The 21302-nt window shown below is 36.8% G+C and overlaps 1 pseudogene; it reads left to right on the forward strand.

The window, feature by feature from the left end:
* Positions 1-8965: 8965 nt before the first annotated feature.
* Positions 8966-11000, forward strand: LOC131660674 (metal transporter Nramp7.2-like; annotated as a pseudogene).
* The last annotated feature ends 10302 nt before the right edge of the window (positions 11001-21302 follow it).

Here is a 21302-nt window from a genome sequence, read left to right on the forward strand (position 1 = left end):
CGGAGTGGGATACTTATAAAGGGCTTATAATTAAGTTAAAGATTAAATGTATGGGCAAAAAGACAAGTGAAAAATTAAGTTAGAGATTAACATAAGCAAAGTAATTATTAGTTAAACTTTATTTGTGTCAAGCTTTAATTTTACTAATGAAATTCTTTTGGCTAGATAATTAAAACAAAAAATAATTAAAAGTATGCACTAGATGCATGCACCAAAAATGACACATGGGTGGAGCCGTGGAGCTTAGAGTTTTTCTTTTGCACCATATCTTTATTTCTTAGAATGATTAAAGAATTAAAATTAAAATTTATTTTGGTAAAATAAATTAGTTTAGATAACTGTTTTAGTAAAAAAATTATTAAAATTACTAGAAGTCTATATTGTATTTTCTTTTATCCAATTCATCTTTCACTTCTTTTTTTTCTTCAAAATTTACTATGTCTTTCTCTTTCTTGTTTCCAAATTTTTTATTTTTTCTTGTTCTCTCTATTCCGTATTTTTAAGTTATTTCGTAGTTGAAAAGTGTTGGTTGTATGCTCTCAACTTTGGCCGGTAACGGCTAGTTTCCTTCTCTCATAACGGTTAGTTTCCTCATCGGAGTTCTTTCTTCCTTCCCCACTTTTGTATCACCTCTACTCACCTCCATGGATGCTGCTCTATTATTCCTAGAAATGAACACCCCTGGTCATTCACTAAAGAATCCGCCGCAGGCAAAGGTGATCTCAAACACAAAATCCTTTGCTTCAATTGTATCAAACAATGTTTGCGACATTCCGGTGAGCCAATTCCCCCAGGCCTGCTTAAAAGGGGACAGGCTAGCTATTACTATCCCAGAAGAAGAATACAAGCTTGGAGTTGAAGTCTGCAAGCACCATCTTCATGGCAGGGTTATCTGGTCCAAGGGAGCGACACCCCTGACTGTTGTAAATTTGAAATCGAAACTTGTGGAGCTTTGGCCATCGATCGGAAAATGGGGGGTTACCTCACTTGGCAAGGGATATTTTGAATTTGCGTTCTCCTCTCTTGAGGATGTTCAACGTGTAAGATCCATTAATGCGTGAACGCTGCCACAAGGAATCCTCAAGCTCTTTCCTTGGTCAAAGGACTTTTTCCCAGCGACGCTGAAACAAACATCTGCGCAGGTGTGGATAAGGATTCACGGCTTGTCCCAAGAATATTGAAGATCAAAGATAATCTTTGCCATTGCCAGCAGTATTGGAACTCCAATCTGCATTGACTCGGCATCAAACAAATATGCATTTGACAGACACTTTGGTCACTTTGTCCGGGTGTTAGTTGACCTGGAGATGACAAAAGAGCTAAGTTATAATATTCTTGTTGAACGAATTGGGTTTGCCTTCTTCGTAGACATATAATATGAAAAAATGCCATATTTCTGCACATTCTGCTCGTGCTTAGGTCACTCGATCAGCAACTGTAAGCGTAAGGAGATTAATGAAGGCAAAGCTGCTGAAAAAAAGAGCCCTCAAGATTCCAATGCCCAATTGCCCAAGAAAGGATCGGATGCTACTGTGGATAAAGGCAAGGATAGAGAGCGAGAGAGGAGTATCCCTTCTTCTAGTGATGAAGTCCCTAATTGCTCCAATCATGCTGAAATAAATGGTAAGGAGAATGTTGAGAGGGATGATAGTAATTCTATACCTACCCCTGAGGAAGAGAACAAATCAGACAATGAGTTTTTTGAAGCTACTCAATTGGTAGAGTTTGTCCCTGAAACTCAAATTGATCCAAAGCACGGGGCTCTAGTCACTAATTTTATTGACGAATCATGGGCAAACATGGCAAAGTTAGAAAAAGATGATGATCATGGTGTTGATCTATTTCCATACAAAGACTTCCAGATGGTCTCCAACAAGAAGAAGAGAAACAAAAAAGCCTTAACAATTGTTATCACTAGACCTAGGTCTAGTAAAGACAATTTGACCTTATGAATTACCTCTTTTGGAACATAAGAGGGGTGCCAAATAGTGATTCAAGACTAGCCCTCAAAAGGCTGATTCTCAAAAACTCTCCCGAGTTCGTTTTCATTGTTGAGCCCTGGATGCAGTTTGATAAATTTCCTACCAAATGGCTTGACAGGTTTGACTTAAAACTCTTTGTTGTTAATGTTAGGGATCCTTTGATTCCTAACCTTTGGTGCTTTTGTAAATCTAGTTACTATCCTAACATTATCAATATAGATGATCAACATATTTCTTTCTCTATTAATATTCATAACATTGGTCTAGGTATATCCGTGATTTATGCTTCCACTAGCTACATACATAGAAGAAATCTTTGGCACACCCTTAGTAGCCTTCCATCTAACACACCCTGGCTCTACATAGGAGACTTTAATGCCATAACTAGTGCTGCTGAGTACAAAGGCAATCATGTCCCTGCCAAAACTCCCATGACTGATTTCTTCAATTGGTCTGACCATAACCATCTTATTCATTTGCCCCACTCATGGTAACTTCTTCACTTGGTGCAATGGTAGAAAAGGCAGGCAAAGAACTGAAAAAGGCTCGACAGAGTCATTAGTAACATTCATCTAATTAACTCTTGCAATTCTATGGTTTGTAATACCCTTACCAAAGTCAAATCTGACCATTACCCTATTCTCCTCACCCTTAATTTAGGAAATCCTAGATTTAAGAGCCAGTTTAAATTCCTTAATATGTGGACCTTGAATATGGACTGTAAAAGGATTGTTAAATAAGCTTGGAATTTGAGGGTTTGTGGGTGCCCCATGTGTCATACCCCAAAATTTGCCCTCCTATATTCACTCAAAGGTTCCTCTATGCATCTTCAATGGCTCAAGTTTCAAAAGGCTTATTCAGGTCACTCTCTCCTAATCAAAGATCTCCAAAACTAGGGTTTTCATTTTATTAAAGGATTGTGAATATTCAAGGCCTAAAATGGATCTCAAAGTGTTTCATATGTCTCCAAGTATCTCCATGTCAAAAGTCTAAGCCCAATTCCAAAGATTACTCATTCAAAAGCCCAGATGATCCACAGTCAACTAGTTTGACCCAAAAGTCAACCATAATCAAAGCACAGTCAAAACCTCTCAAATTTGGTCAACATCAAGTATGTGAGGTTATATCCATCATTTTATCAAAGGTTGATCATGATCCATCAATAGAAACTCAGAAATTAACAAACGCAAAAAGGTTCAAATTAGGGTTTCTTTAGGAGAAAGTCAAATCAACTTTGACTGACCATAACTTTCACATAGAATATCAGAAATTCCTCACTCAAAGCTTATTTAAAAGGAAATTGGATTCTCTACAACTTTGTCTCTCACAAGCCAAGGCCAGAAATGCTTCATTTGGGAGATATGATACAAAAGATTATAGGTCCTTTTCAAACATCAATCAAAAGCAGTTTTTTGTCAAAGGACATATGATCAAGAATAAATCTCCAAATGAAAAATATGTTTCAAAGTGGCTTATAAGGGACATCTTGAGGTTTCCAAAAAGTCCTAGAACTCTCCCATACCTTAAAAATTAAGGGAGATATGCCTCGTCAAAGTTGGGCGATTTTGAAGGAAATATGTGAAACAAAAGTGGTCCAAAATGATTATTTTTTCAAATGGTCCTATCTTGTTATGATCCAAACTTGCTTATAAGAATACTAAGAACCTCTAAATCCATCCCCACATTTTTATAGTTTTTATTTATATTTATTTGAATTTTAGTCAATTAAAAGGCAAATAAATTAAGTAAAAAATATAAAATAAATGGATGTAAGTATATGGCTTTGGTCTTGATCAAATAAAAGCCCAAATAATCACCATGGGAGGTCCAAAAACGTGCAGCCTTTGAGATGGGGAGAGATGAGTCAAAAATAAGGAGATTTGGTCATATTTTCAAACAAAATTAAAACCTTACTAACAAGTCAAGATCCAAGCCCAAACCTTTAACCTAATGCTTCTAATATATATGCATATTAATCCTAATGAGAAGGGGGGCGAAAAATTAGAAAGAGGCAAGGGTTCTAAAGAATGCAAAGATCACATAAACTTGTCAAAATTCGAATCCTAATAGGGAGGCCTCCTCAGAGCTTTTGAAGGCGTTCCATCTTATTCTAGAGGTAAGGAGAGGTAAGGGGGATCCTTTGAACAGTCCCATGCTCATCATACAGTTATATACACGTCCATGTTTCTTTAAGTTATGTTCATTATCGTTTTTTATTTGTAGCTTGTTTCAATTAAAACTAATATCCCTAATAAGTTTGTATGATGTTTTAGATGCGATTTGAGTATTTATTTACAGTTTTTGGGACCAAGAGCTTGAATCACCATTGTTAGGGCAAAGGAACACAAAGCATTCGTGTTCATGGTTCCAAGCATTTTTAAGACAAATAGAAGGCACCATTGATTTCAGAACGTAGTAATTATGAGATCTAGGTTATTTATTTGTTAAGATAACATTGTTTTGTCCGAATTAAATTATGTGTTTATATTATTGAAACCCCATGAAACCGTGACTTTGAGGATGATTTAATACATGATATACCGTGTTATTTGCTCCAAATTAATGATGGTTGTGTTCATGGCATTTAGTACTACAATTTTGGTTCAAATTTTGTTTGATTTCGTGGAGAATCGAGGGAGTTATGATCATGAGAAGATGAAGGAGGGAGCTGCGTTTTTGCGCCATGGAGGAGTCTTTCACGATACAATTATGCAGTATCATGAGGAAGACGGACAGCTGCTACCGCGAGATTGGTTGGCCAGAGGGATGGGGCCCGCGCTGGTTTGCTTTGATTTTTCCATTCATATCATTGTTTTTTTATTTGTTTAATTCGATGTGCATTATTGACAATTAATAGCGCTTGGTTCATTGGTGTGGAGTGCTATTGGTAACCAAGGGGTCCAGGGTTCAACTCATGGCCCCTGCAATATTTTTTAGTTAAATCTCTATATGCAGATCCCATGCATACAAGCCCATCTGGAACATGGTGTACCCCTCAATTACCACCGCAAGATCTCCTATAATCCCATCTAACGCATCAGATTGGCAAGGCTTACCATGGGTCTTTAAAGGCATGCCATATACAATTGGGGCCAGGTTTCTTTATTATTTATTTTATTATTTACCTCATTATAATTAATTGTTTAAATCAATAATATGGTTTAATCTATTTGATTTAATTTATCTATTAAAATTAGGATTAGGAATACGTTAAGTCTTTGGATTTATTTTCCTGATTATATTCCCGATTATTCGACTAATTTGTTTAATTAGTTTTAATAGGTATTAAATCACAGAAAACCTAGGAACCCTTATTAACCATTAGGGTTCGTCCAATCCCATTTGGCCAAAGTGTTAGAAATTAATTTATTATTCGTTTCAACCAAACCTATTGGTTGCGATGGGTAATAATCCATAACCAATTATTCAACTATTTAAATACTAATATTTATTTTGCTAAATGGTTTTAACCATCTTATTGGTTACGATGATTAGCAATTATTATCAATTCGTTATTGTTTGTAATCGAATCTATCGATTATGAGGGGTAACGATAATTAAAACACGCACATTTGCTATTCGCGATAATTGAATCTATCGATTATAGTGGTTAGCAATCCTCCCTTTAATCCGTTAGCCATGGTAATCAGATCTATTGATTATTGCGACTAACGGTAACAAATTAAAAATCAGGGTTGTACGTCCAAATCCTAAAACACTTCCAAACCTTCAAATACACTAAACCACGACACTACAGAAATTCACCCCTTCAAACATTACACTGCGATGTTCATAACTACGATAAGGTAATTCAAAATACCTTCGAACTTCGCCTTTCAAAACAACTTCAAATACAATCAAATTCTAATTCTAAGGCGTACAATCCTGTGCCCGAACTACGTTGACTCTGATTCTCCATAAGGAGATACGTAGGCACTTGGATAACCAAGGCGAGTCCCCTTCCCTTCAAATCTCATTTTTTTCCCAATTCATTTCCCTTAATTATTTAACCCTCGAAAGCATAAACCTTACCTTAATACTCTTAGCCATCAAACTGTTGACCTTAGATTCAAAGCCATAGGAAAGGATTGAGGGTGCCTAACACCTTCCCTCGACCTGAATATAGTATCTTACCCTGATCTCTTAACTGCGTAGGTTTCCTATTCGCCTTGTTAGAATAGGTGGCGACTCTAAGTTATAGATTTTTAGGCAGGTTGCTACACCATGTTTATCCTTGACCAAAAGCTCAAATTTCTTAAAACCAGGCTGAAGGAGTGGAACAAGTCCACTTTTGGTAATTGTCAAGACATTGTTAACATTGCTGACAAAAATCTTAAAAACATCCAATTACATATTCAGAACCTAGGCTACACTGATTCCCTGCAGGATAAGGAAATTCAAGCTCAACATGATCTTGAAAGAGCCTTAGACATTAAAGAGGAGCTATGGAAGCAAAAATCCAGAATCAATTAGCATAATCATGGTGACAGGAACACTAACTTTTTTCACACTTATGCCAAAATCAAAAGAAAAACTAATTTGATTTCTTCCCTTGTCATAGATGGCAAAGTTGAGACTGACCCTAAGGTTTTAGAAGACCATATTGAAGCTCAGTTTAAAAATCTTTTCAATTCTGACTTTGTCGCTAACCAAACTGATCTAAATCAAAGAGTTATTCCTAAATTGGTTAATGAGGAAACCAATGACATGCTGCTGAGAACTCCTAGTCATGAGGAAATCCATAATGCTGTCCTTAGCTTATATAGGGACTATGCCCCTGGCCCTGATGGTTTTGGTGACAATTTTTATGTTAAATTTTGGGATATTATAAATTTGGATGTCATAAATGCTATAAATCAGTTCTTCACTTAGGGATGGATCCTCCCTAACTTTAATGCTAACACCATTGTGATGGTTCCTAAAGCAAAGGATGCTAGCAGCATTGGTCATTATAGGCCAATAGCTATGGCTAACTTCAAATACAAACTTATATCTAAAATTATGGCTGACAGGTTAGCTTCCATTCTTCCCTCCTTAATCTCTCTTGAACAGCAGGGCTTCATTGCAGGCAGAAATATTAAAAATGGCATTTGTCTAACTTCTGAAGCCATAAACCTTTTAGAGAACAAATGCTTCAGTGGAAATGTTGCTTTTAAGATTGACATTTCCAAAGCTTTTGATTCCCTAAACTGGAATTTTATACTTAAAACTCTATCTTGCTTTGGTTTTAGTGATAAATTCTGTGACGAGATCAATACTTAACTTAATTTTGCCACTCTTTCTATTAGTTTCAATGGCAAGCAAGTGAGCTACTTCAATTTCTCTATTGGAGTGAGACAAGGGGACCCTCTTTCCCCTCTCCTCTTTTGTATTGCTGAAGATGTTTTAAGCAGAGGCATCCCCGATCTTGTAAAGTCTAACAGTCTGAATCTAATTCAAGCTAACAGGCATTGCAAGGTCCCTTCAGACACACTTTTTGCTGATGACATTATGGTTTTTTGCAGGGGGATTCTAAATCTTTAACAGCCATTTCCATGCTTGTGAAGGAATATGCAATGTGCTCTGGCCAAATTTGCAACCTGTTCAAATCTTTAATTTATGCTGGTGGCATGTCTAATGCTAGGCATAGTAGTCTTGCTGAAATCATTGGCTTCTCTATGGCAGCCCCTCCCTTCACATATCTTGGAGTTCCTATCTTTGTAGGAAAACCAAGAGTTTTTCACTTTTCCTACCTTGCAGACAACATCAGATTAAAGCTAGCATCCTGGAAAGCAAGGATTCTATCCATGGCTGGTAGTCTACTCTTAGTCAAAAGTGTGATTCATAGCATGCTTGTTCACTGCATCACTATTTATGACTGGCCTGTTAGCATTATAAAAAGCATTGAAAAATACATGAGGAATTTCATTTGGACTGGCAATGTGGAGAAAAAAAGTTGGTCACGGTGGCTTGGACGAAATGCTGCAAGAACATCAAGGAAGGAGGCCTTGGTCTTATCTCTCTTAAGCAGTATAACAAAGCAACCAACATTCAGCTTTGCTGGCATTTTCTCAACAACAATTATGCCTGGTCTATCCTTCTGGCTAGAAGAGTTAAAAAGAGAAAATAAGTTCATTAATTACTCCATTAAATCTTCTCTTTGGAAAGGCATCAAGGAAGTCCATGAAATTGTGCTAAATAACTGTGTTTGGACAATTGGCAATGGGAGAAAAATTAATTTCTGGTTAGACAACTGGGCAGGGGAATCTCTAGCTTCTAAATACAAGATCCATGAAAAGTTTCATCCAAATCTAAACTCATCTATTTCTGATTGTTGGAAAGACAGTAGATGGAACCTGCATAACAACATCCTCATGGCCCTGCCTGATCTGAATGAAACAATAGCTCCATTTACAGTTTCTGAAATGGAGAAGGAGGATTTTTTAGCTTGGAAAAACATTGAAAATGGTTACTTGCCAGTCAAGCAGGCTTATGACTTTATCACCGAACCTGCCTGTTATGATTTTTGGTTTGATTTCCCTTGGGATAAAGATACTGCTCCTGATCACTCAATGCTTGTTTGGAGGCTCATACATAATCGAATTCCTACTGATGAGATTCTCCAACGCTATGGCATTCGTTTCCCATCAAAATGCTCTCTTTGTCATGCTGCTGCTGAAACCTCATCCCATCTTTTCTTTGAATGTTCTTATGCCTCAAAATTTTGGACATGGATTAGTGCCCAGCTTCAACAACCTTTCACCATCAGAAACTTGGCAGACTGCTTAAAGATTTTGAATGAGCCTTGGAGTCCTCAGGCCTTAGCAGTTAATAAAGCCAACTTTGCTCACACAATCAACCAACTTTGGCATGCTAGAAATCTCTTATGATTTGACAACAAAATCACTCATTGGAAACACTGCATTTCTAATATTGCTGCTAGAGCCAAACTAGTGGGTAATCATACTTCCAAAAAGGCTAATGGTTCCTTGGTTAGTTTCTCTATGCTGAAAGCCTTTGGCATTATTTTGCACCCTCGAAATCAGATTGGCATTCGAGAAATCCTTTGGTGTCTGTCGGCTCCGAGTTGGATTAAATGCAACATTGACGGTGTTGCCTCTGGTTCCCCTATGTTTGCTGCTTGTGGTGGAATCTACCGTGATGATAAGGCTGTCCACATGCTCAGTTTCAGTGTTTATTTGAATGAAGGATCTCCTGTTTTTGCAGAATTCATGGCAGCTATTATAGCTATTGAAAAGGCTAAGCAATTAAATTGGAATAAGCTATGGATTGAAACGGATTGTTTACTTTTAGTAAAAGCTTTCTTGAACGTTCATCTTGTGCCTTGGATAATCAAATCTCGTTGGCTCTCGTGTTGGGCGTACACTCTTCGCATGGATTTCATGATCACGCATATTTTTAGAGAGGCCAATTTTTGCGCTGATATCCTGGCGAACATCAGTTTTTCGAGTAGAAGCTCTTCTTGGTTTAATAGTGTTCATATTGATATTATGGTGGATTACTTGTTAGACAAGGCGGGTACTCCTAGACTTAGGCTTTGCACTTAAGAGGAAAACACCTTGCAGAAATCTGTAAGGCTGAGTATCCATTATTCGTGAAGTACTGTTTATGGATACTAGCTGAGCTTGCTGTAATGACATACCTGAAGTGATTGGGACAACATTTGCTCTTAACATACTATTTCATATTCCAGTATGGGGAGGAGTTTTGTTGACGGGATGTAGCACGCTCTTGTTTTTGGGCCTTCAAAGATTTGGAGTAAGGAAATTGGAACTTCTGATATCTGTTTTAGTATTTGTAATGGCTACTTGTTTCTTCGGAGAAATGAGATACGTAAAACCCCCTGCATCTGGTGTAGTCGAAGGAGTACTTGTCCCTAAACTCAATGGAAATGGCGTTGCGCTGTAGCCGACGCTATTGCCCTCTTAGGAGCTCGAATCATGCCTCACAATCTTTTCCTCCACTCTGCTCTAGTGTTATCAAGAAAAATACCTGGTTATGAGCGTGGTATCTAGAGCTGTCAAAATGGGCTAGCCCATATGGGCCGGTCCGCCATGCCCGAAAAATCATATGGCTTGGGCCTTAAAATTAGAGCCCATATTTTTCAGGGCCTTTTTAGCCCAGCCCTGAAAAGCCCGCTACCCATTAGGGCTAGCCCATTTGGGCCTTGGATAGCTCATCAGGCCCGCACAATTATAAATTTTAAAAAAATATAATAATATTTATATTATCTTACTCCCAAATAGCATATTGATTTTTTTCACTTCACTAAATTTTATCTCTATTTTATTCAATCTTTCTCTTTTAAATATTATACATTAATATAATCAACATTTTTTCATCATATTATATTAGTTTTTCTCTTATAATAAATTTTCAAGTATTATTTTATACAATTTAGACATATATTGTATTTAGAAACACATTATAGTATTTATAAGAGATAATATAGTACTTAAAAATATATTATGTTTAAAATAACATAATTTTTAATTTTATTTATAATAAATATGGAGTTTTTAATTTAATTTTTTTAAATAAAAAAGCCCATTTAGGGTCGGGTAGCCCGAAGTCCATCTAGGGCCGGGCTCGGGTAGTAAATCTCGAGCCCATATTATACAGGGCCTTTTTAGTCCAGCCTTAAAAAGCCCAGGACCCGCTAGGGACGACCCGTTTAGGGTCGGGTAGCCCATATTGACAGGTATCAATGATGCATGCAGATACTTTCTCATTGAAAGTGGTTTTGCTTTGTTTGTCGCAATTCTAATCAATATTGCAGTGATTTCCGTGTCTGCCACTGTTTGTACTGCCAAAGACATTACTGCTGAAAATGTTAAAAGTTGAAGTGATTTTACCCTTAACTCAACTTCTTTTCTTCTTAAGAATGTATTGGGACGTTCCATCTCAATCATTTATGCAATAGACTTGCTAGCTTCTGGACAAAGTTCTTCCATAACTAGGACATATGGAGGAAAAAAATTATTTCGTAGTTGTATGCATTCCATCATAATTTTATAAGTGTAATGTTAACTTGTTTCTAAGGATACAAATTAAGAATTAAATGAAGAAATATTATTTTAATAAAAGTATAGAATTAATTTTGTATAGTTTTTTTTTCAATACAAATTTTTTTATAAATGAATTTTTTAACTTGTGTCTATAAAACACAAGTTAGTATTATCTATTTTATAATGTATTTTGATTTATAATTTTATTGTTGAATATTGATCTCTATCACTAAAGATAGTTGTTAATTTTTTTAATAAGCAATTTGTATCTAGCAGAATTCGAACCTGAGACCTTGAGAAGAGCACACTCTCAAGTCGAAAAAGTTAGCTATTAATTTAGTGGTCTTGTTCTTAAAATTTTTAAGCATTAATGATTAAATTGATTAAATTTTGAAACTGTTGAAGGCTAAGTAATAAACCACATAGAGTTTTTTTTTTGAAAATGAGAATAATAATAATAATAATAATAATAATAATAATAATAATAATAATAATAATAATGATATGGTATTTTTGTGTGTGTATATATATGTGTGTGTGTGTGCGCGCGCGTGTGTGTTTTGTTTAGGAACAAAATTGTTTATGCAGATTTTTGATGGGGATGGTGCAGGCTGCTCCGATACAATTGTGTTACGTGAACTTGTAAGTGAGAAAATAAAAATGTGTATAGTAAATTGTGCATATAATCATACATATTACCGCTCACACAATGATTTTTATACAATGAGAGACAATTGAGCATATGCAATATTGGGAATGTGGTCGATTGAAAACACTTCCTCCCAAGACTTGTCGTAGAATGATAGTCTTTCAAGAAACTGGGTCGATTGAGAAAAACTCATTAAACATATTACAAGATCTTCGACCTTGGAGCAGAAAAATAGAATCGGCCCATTGGGCTTTTGTTATTGAATATACAAAAAGTATCATATGCATATCTTATTTACAACTGAAGACTAGGTAGAGTATTTATATTGCAGAATATGTAACTGACTAGCTATTATGTAAGAGAAATAAAAGTCACTATATTATTATTCTAACACCCCCCATAAGCTTGAGGGAAAAGTGTTTAAAATCCAAGCTTAGTGATGGTGCTAGAAAAGGGCCTAAAGTTAAGGGGCTTGGTAAAAATGTCTGCAAGTTGTTGTGATGAGGAAATGAGCAGCAGTCAAAATAGACCATTCTGAAGCTTTCCTCGCACTAGGTGGCAGTCAAGGTCGATGTGCTTGGTGCGTTCGTGAAAGAAGAATTGCTGGCAATGTGTCTAGCTGAGGCGTTGTCGCAATATAGAAGGGAAAGTTGGATGAATGTTACATGAAGTTCCTTGAGGATATTTGTGAGCCATTGTATTTCGCAAACGGTAAAGGCCATTGCCCGATATTCACATTCGGTGGAATTGCAAGATACCGTAGGTTGCTTCTTGGCTTTCCATTAAATCAAGGAATTACCTAGATAAATACAGAAACCAATAACAGACTTTCGGGTGTCCGGGCAAGTTGCCTAATTCGAGTTGGAGAAGGCTTTAACTTAAACAGGTGAGGATGATGGGAAGAATAAACCTTGTGCTGGGGAGTTTTTGAGATACCTTAATACACGAATAGTAGCAGCGTGATGAAGGTGTGTGGGATTACTCATGTGTTGTCTAAGTTGCTGAACCGCAAATGCGATATCTGGTCGGGTGTTGAGAAGATAGATAAGATGTCCAACCAATTTTCTGTATGATGTAGGATCAAACAGTGGCGTCCCTTCATCAGTCTTGAGCTTGGTGTCCCTAGTCATTGCAGGTTTGCAGTCTAGCAAACTAGTTTGAGAGAGAAGATCCAGCACATATTTACGTTGACAGATCTTGATTCTGACATGTGATTTGCCAATTTCGAGCCCGAGGAAGTACTTGAGTGTGCCCAAGTCCTTGATGTCAAAGTGTTGTCTTGATGTTCTTCATGTGTTCTAGGTTTTTACCTGCAATGACAAGATCATCAACATATATTAGAATGGCAGTAAATGCCTTAGAAGAACAATTAATAAATAATGTGTTGTCTGCAGAGCATTTTTGGAAATTGTTTGGTAATAGGAAAGTGGTCAATTTAGCAAACCATTGACGACTGGATTTCTTAAATCCATATATAGATTTTAAAAGTTGACAGACTTGATTCAGATGAGTGTGTTGTATGCCTTAGGGGTAAGGACATATAGATCTCCTCATCTAAATCGTCATGTAGAAAGGCGTTATGCACGTCAAGTTGATGTAGATTTAAGTTTAAAGAAGAGGCAAGAGCGATAATTAATCTTACAGTTGTCAGTTTTGCGACAGGGGGAAAGTGTCAAAGGAATCAATACCTTTAATTTGAGTGAAGCCCTTTGCTACTAACCTCGCTTTATGCCGTTCAATTGTGCCATCAACTTTAAATTTGATTTTACAAACCCACTTGCAGATGATAGCTTTCTTACCTGGAGAAAGAGTTGTAAAAGACCAAGCTTTATTATTTGTGAGGGCTTCAATTTCAGCATTCATAGCCTGAATCCAACGAGGGTGAGTGACTTCTTGTTTATAGGTGGTGGGATCACTAGTGGTGGTGATGGTTGCTATGAATTAATGATATGTTGGGGAAATGTTTGAGTAGTCTATGGACTTGGAAATGTAATAAGGAATGGGAGAAGGGGAAGTGTTACAAATAAAATCATTGAGATAAGCAGGCTTTTTATTAGTTCTGCATAGTTAAATGAGGGCCAAGATTAACAGTGCCAGAGAAGTAGGCAGTGATAGTGTGGCCATCGGGAAAAGGGATTCTAATAGGGTCAATAATACTAAGAGTGGAAAAACATTGAATATGAGGGCAAACATGGTGAGAAGCCCCCGAGTCTAGAATCCACGTAGAAAAATATTATAATTCATTACCTGTATTCGAAATACTTGAGATTATGTGAAATGTGTCAGTCAAGTTCACCTTATCCGTGGGCTTGTTTGATATGTACTTCTTGGATTGTTGAAAAAGGAAAAGAAGGTGTTGAAGTTACTCGTTAGAGATGTTGGGTTGTTTGTTAAAGGAGTTGTTGGATTTGGAATTATTGGTGTGATAACCTGGAGGAAATCCATATTTGAAGTAGCAGTTATCCTCAGTGTGATTTGTTTTGTGATAATTTGTGCACATCATGTTGGATTTTGGTTATCCTTTGCCTCGACCACGTCCACCAAAAGATTGATTATTGGCAAAGAAGATTGTAGACTCAATGTTGGATGGAGGTGACGGAACCTCTTGTTGAGCAATTAGCGAATATACCTTGCTGGTGCTGGGTAATGGATCAAGGAAGAGAAATTGAGTTTGAATGTTGTGATGAGTATCATTCAATCTCTTGAGAAAACATGTGACATACTCCATGTGCTTGTAAATACGAACGGCTTTTGCAAGATCACAGGTGCAAGTGACCGGGAAAGAACATTAAGGAGTTTGTAGCAGATCCTCAAGTTTATCCCATAGGATCTTGAGGTCGGTGAAATATTAGGAGAGGGATCGGTCTCCTTGTTTGATTGAATGTACAACACGAAGAAGATCGAAAAACCGAAAAATGGTTACCTTTTGTGAATCGCTCACTGAGATCTTCCCAGAGTTCAATGGAAGAATCAATGTAAATTGTGCTTGAGCGATTTGAGGAGATAGGGTGCAATTTGAAAATTTTAGTAACACACGCTTGATGTCTTGCTGGATGTTATGACATCCACAATTACACAACACAGATAATTAAAACAGAACAGCATAAAAACAATAAAGAACACTGTCATACCCCAAAATTTGCCCATCATATTTATTCATATCTCAGTCCATCTAACTTTCAAATGCTCAAAGATATACAAGAAGGAAGCATGCAGTCTCTCTCCTAAACAACAGCCTCTAAACTAGGGTTTTGTATTTCTCAAAGTAAAATCAAGTTCTAAGACCTCAAATGGATCCCATTGCCTCTCATATGCTTCAAAGGGGCCTCATGCCAAGTTTCAAGCTTTGATCCATAAGATTGCTCAGTTAATAGTTCAAATGGTCAACAAGCGACCAGTTTGACCTAAAAGTCAACTATGGTCAAAGTACAGTCAAAACTCCCGATTTTTCGTCAACATAAACATTTTAATGTTAGATTCATCATTTGATCATAGGTTGATCATGATTCATAAAGGAGAGCTCAGAAATCATCAAAAGGACAAGTTGCTAGATTAGGGTTTTAAGGAGAAAGTCAACCCAACTTTGACTGATCATATCATTCTCGTACTTTCTCAAAAATTCACCAACCAAAGCTCATTCTCAAGGAAATTCAATTCTCTACAACTTTGATTTTGGTCCCAAGGTCAAGAAATGCTTCGGCATAAGAGATATAAGCCAAAACATTACAGGTCCTTCTAGAAGCTCGCAAAAAGCAGTTTTTCTTCAGGAGCCATATCGTCAAGATAAAATCTCCAAATGCAAAAAAGTTTCCAAAGTGGCTTGTAGAGGACATCTTGGGCTTTCCAAAAAGTCCTAGAACATGTCCATACCATAAAAATTGAGAGAGATATGTTTGATACAAGTCGGCTAAAATTCAAGGAAAAGTGAGAAACCCTAATTGGCAAAGTTCTAATTTTTGACTAATGGGCCAAAGTTTCTTGATTTCAAACATGCCCATGATACATATAGAAGCCCACCACGCCATATTTTCACTATTATCATTATTATTTATTTTTATTTTGAATTATATTCATTTAATTCAAAATTTAATAATAGAAATAATGAAAAATATAAAAGATATGAGATGGATTGGTTCCTTAATCAAATATGGAGCAAATATAATATGGAAAATCATGCAATATTGGTTGAAAAAGATTGAAATATGATTGAATCAATTTGCCCATTAATAGAAAGAAATCACATGATTTTTCAATCAAATATTATTTCTCCAAATCATTGATTCTTTTTCAAACTAAAAACCCTAGTATTCTCTCCTATATATATCCAAGACATTCAGCCTCAGAGCCACGAAAAAGGGGAGAGGAGCAGCCACAAAAGTTAGAGTTTCTACTTCAAAAAAGTTCATTCAAACTTGCACCCTAGAGTTTCAACTTGCAGAGCTCTTCGTGGACTTTCAACGATTCAATCTTGTTCCTGAGGTGAAGTAAGGTAAGAATGGACCTTCATCCATGGTAGAAAGATCTCTAAACTCATACTCCATTCTCTTCATGCCCTTCATGTCAATACTTTCATTTTAATGGTTTTATGGTGTTTTAACGCAAACCAAGGCCACTAACGTGTTCCCTATGATGATTAGAAGAGAATGGAACCAGTGTTATAAAGCTTAGAAGCCGGAAACGAACTATGCCATTATTAGGGCATAAGCAAAGATTCCTTTCGTTTTCGTATTTTTAGAGGTTTTTAAGAGGCGAGGATGACACCATTGGATTCCCAGGGTCCTAAATAGTAGATCTGGGCAGCTTTGTCTCTGTTGTGTTTTGATTTTCGCAGGTTTCATAATGTTGATATAATGAAGGAAGAACACGCGGGAAAATCCGCAGGTAAAACTGCTGCTAAAGCCGCAACAGAATCCGCAGGATCATCCAAGAAGAAGATGAACAGTAAAACATGCGTGGAGGCTTCACGCAACATCATTGGCTAGTGCATGTCCTTGTCCTCTCTCCTCATGTGTGGAAGGCCCTGGTTGGTTGGTCAAAAATTCAAAAAACTCTCTCTCCATGTTTGACTGGCTGAAGCGAAATACGTGGGGCCCAAGTCTGACTTCGTTTGAATGGTCCAAGTAATCAAAAGTTTAATATTTATTCTTTCTTGTTGAATGGACTAACAACATATGCAGGTAGCACAGCTGGTAGCTGATTGAAGTTTGTCACTATACATACCTGGGTTCGATCCCCAGGTTGAGATATTTTTTTTCCACTCATTTGAACGTGGATCCAGCGATATCACATCCTGGAAGACCATGGAACGCCTCCAATCCTGGCCCATGATTTCACAGCGAAGCAAGATCCAAAGGACCATAAACCGCTGGTCCACCATGCACCCTCAATGGAGCACTCCACAGGATCTGAAGCTAAGTCACTTTTAATTATTTATTTATTTTTTATTATATAAACCCTTTTTATTTGTTTTCTTTTCTCCTTTTTTTTATTAAAATTAGTCTATTTTAAAAATAAAAAGAAAAACATGTTATTTATTAATTAAATAAATATTTTCACCATTATTTATTTTTAATCGGAGATTCGACTCTTTTTTTTATAAAAATAATCGTTTTTAAGGTTTTTAGCTAATAATTATTTTAGGGTAACAATTTTAATTTTGCCTCAAACCCTGATTTTAGCATGATAATTAATCACTGTCATTGGTAGGTGTTGTCCGTTAACCTTTTTTTATAAAAATAATCGTTTTTAAGGTTTTTAGCTAATAATTATTTTAGGGTAACAATTTTAATTTTGCCTCAAACCCTGATTTTAGCATGATAATTAATCACTGTCATTGGTAGGTGTTGTCCGTTAACCTTAGTTAATTTATGTCCTTTTGGGGTTTGCCTTGCCATTTTTTGCCTAAATTATTACTATTGGGATCACTCATACACTAAAACAAATTCTCTTCTTTGTGCAAATTTTCAGGGTTATTTCAAATTCTTCAGCCGCGCGCTTCACCCGACCAAAAGCTAAGTTTTCTAACTTTTTTTTTTATATATTTATTTTTATTTTTAATTATATAATTCCTCTTTTATTTATTATCAATGCCTTGTATTTGCCACAAAAAGTTTTCTACATTTCTCTTCTTCATTTTTCAGGGTTAGCCACGGTCCTCCGACTACGCACCATCAGAGCTAAGTTTCCAATCCATTTAAATATTATTTTACTTTTTGCCTTTTGCCCAAAATAGGGTTTGCTTCGAATAGTCAATACACTCCTATTATTTTTCTTTTAATTTTCAGGGTCGATCGAAGGTTCGAGGAAGATCAAAGCGTTCAAGGATGTTTAAAACTAATTATTAATCCTTCTTATTTTTCCGCCTTTTAATTTCGCCCGCCCCTGCAGGTGTTTATTGTAATAGCGTAGGAAAGTTTTTTTCTGCCTTTATTTTATTTTAATTGCGTGGTTAGTAATCTTAGGGAGTGATAACCATGAATTGAACATAGAATCACCTAACTTACAAGATAAATATCATTGAAGTTAACCACGTGATTGTGCCACACACACACCTATAGGGTAATCCCTCTGGTTGTCTTGTTGCCTTATTACTGTTACATTGTTGCCTTATTAATTTTGTTGCCTAAAAATAGTCAAGTCCCTCGATTCCGAGGATACCTAAAGCAATGTTGCCTGTTGCCTTCAAAGTTATTGAAACTCCCTCGAGGTTGCCTTATAAAGAATGATTGTCCCTATTGCTAAGGTATCCTCGCATGATGCCTAAAAGATTAATGACTATTATATCCTTCCCTTAGACTACCTGCCCTCTTTATGGGTGGGACAGTCTTATGGCGAACGATAATTTCTCGATGACCCTTAAACATCCAATTGAAAGACTTCGGGCCCTCTTATGGTATGGATAGACCCTTTCGCCCGAAAAGCTAAAAGAACGATTTTTCCAACTTAGGGTAAGTAGCTTTTAATTGCTTGCTCAATTCAAATTCAAAATTCAAACTCTTTTCCCACTCTTTTCAAAATCAAATTCAAAAAGACTACGCTTATTTACAAGCTAAAGTTCTTCTTCCAAATCTTTTCTTATTCAAAATCTTTTCAAACAATTCAAACAGACAAGTGAGCTAAGCAATTAAGAGCCCGTGGATAACCATGGATGCAAAGGGTGCTTTACACCTTCCCTTTGTATAACTTACCCCCCGAACTCAAAATCTTTAAAAGGTCTTTTTTCTGTTCTTTTAGCCTTTCTTATTGGATAAAATAAAAGTCGGTGACGACTCTTGCTTACCGCAACATTTCGATATAAAAGTCAGTTCACCGTATTACAAACACACATAATTGTTTACCCAGTTCGGTTCAAACAACCTACTCTGGGGGCTACCAAGCCAGGGAGGGAATCCAATATAAGCAGAATTAATTCGGAGCTAAACTCCCCCGTTTACAACTCCTCACTTAAAACCTACCCAATGCAATTCCAATCTATTCCTAGACCTGAGTATCTCCATTCACTTCCCCTCAATCACAGCAGTGATTACAAATAAACATAAACAATTACAGAGAGAAGACACTCTTCAAAAACACACCTTGATCTGCTTAAAAGCTTCAATCAAGAGACACACACTCGTGCTTAAAAGTTAAGAGTGACAATTAACAAACACAAACTCCCCCTGTTTGGCCATAAATGTTGCCAAAGCAAACAAATGTCTTCTCCTCCTGTTTTTTTTAACTCTATGGTTCCTCGAGGACGTAGAGTCCTAACTTCCTTCGCAAGTTTTCAAACTGTGTAGCATCAAGAGCTTTTGTGAAAATGTCATTGACATTGTTAGGAACATTCTCGTCACTCTCGTCAGAAACATCTTCAATATGCATTATATGCACCATTCTCATTCGTGCATCATTCAGGATCCTGACAGGATTAGTCACTTCTGTATGCATGTTTAGACAAAGCATCGCTTTGAGCGAGATGAACAAAGATAGTTGAGGCATCTCCATGAGGTGAGTTAGTTCTAAACCAATTTCTGTGGGAAAATTGCACTTTGTGATTACACTAGTTATTATGGTGGGATGTCAGTTGAAGGATCTTTTTGTGAATCATGAGGACCTTCACATTTAGCCTATTAACAACACCTAGATCAGTAGTTGACCTTTGCGTAAAGTTCTGTTTGTCCTCCATATAGTTTTTGATGTAGCAGGGCATAGTTATGACATTCCACTCGATATTCTGGTGAGATACATTTTGGTGTATCCAACTAGATTTAGACCAGCCCAAAAGGTTTCTAGAAATCATACTTATCGTCAGATTCACATCTTCTGTTGTGATCAGAAGAATCCTGCTCTCCTTGCTTTCTTGATTTTTCAAGTTTAGCTGTGACTCCTTTGCTCTTTCCATCCATAATCTTGAGGCTTGGTCTATCCCTAGCGTCTCCTCTTTCAGGTGGACCTGGCTGTCAATGGATACCTTCCTTGGGACCATGTTCAAAGCAATGCCCTTTTTGAACAGATGGACTTCCCTTGTCATATCTCTAGTCCGGATGTCATTGGGTGCATTTGTCACAATTTTCCTTAATCTTCTGACAGCTCCTGGAATTTGATTCTGAGCAATAATTTCCCTTTGAGGAGCTTTTTGAATATTTACTGAAGCATTCACCAATCCCGGAGGCTTTGTTTGTCTCAATTCGCACAATTGAGTTCTCAGCAAATTTTGATGTTAAGACATCTGTTTTGACATTGACATATTCTGCTGAAGCAGTCGACTTACTTCCTTCTACAACATCCTCCATTACTGTCTTGTTCTTGCTTGTAACCGGAATACTCCTATCCTTTTTGTGGTGTTTTTTTTGTCTAGATTTACTTTTTCTAGAGCTTCCTGCTTTCTTTACAGCCTCCTCCTCATTTTTGTCATGGCTCGAGTGATTAGCGTTCACACACGACTTTCGTTGTGATGGATTTTTCTTAGTCAGGTTTTCTTGTTGAGGGGTATTTCTTTTGGTAGATGGATGAGTTTTAGGACAAGAGAACCTCCGGTGCCCTATCTTACCACATTGATAGCATTTCTTGGCTGAGACAGGTGTGTGTTTTACTGGATGTTAAGCCTCTTGATTGAGCTTCTTTCCCTTCTTCGTGTCTCGCAGCTTTCCCTCTAGATCAACAATGTTTATCATGAGATTTACTCTTTCTTCTTGTAATAGGGCATAAGCATTTTTCATATATCGTCAATCTCTTGCTCAATTCTCCATTTAGTAGACACATTTCAGAGTATCCAGCAGCAAGTTCTTTGCTGGTGAGTTCTTCAATATAAGTCTCATCATCAGACTCATCCACTTCTTCTGTCGGGATTCTTGTTCTAGGAACAGGAACCTCTAATTTGGTAGTTCTTTCTTGATCTTTTTCTTCATTTTTTTCTTTGGCCAAAGGACAAGTAGTCAGTGACTTGGAGTTTTTAGGTTCCCATAGATAACAATTATTCTCAGATCTGACTCCTTTCATGACTTCTTCATTTTCTTTATTGGTAACAATACACTATTCTTTAGTGAACCTGACATAGAGTCCTTCATCACATAGTTGGCTGATGCTTATAAGGTTTGCGGCCAGTCCTTGTACAAATAAAACATTATGTAGATTAGGAACACCCTGACCTTCTGTCTTACCAACACCTTTGACTTCTCTTATATC

This window comes from Vicia villosa, linkage group LG1 (assembly GCF_029867415.1).
Source record: "Vicia villosa cultivar HV-30 ecotype Madison, WI linkage group LG1, Vvil1.0, whole genome shotgun sequence".
Taxonomy (NCBI): Eukaryota; Viridiplantae; Streptophyta; class Magnoliopsida; order Fabales; family Fabaceae; genus Vicia; species Vicia villosa.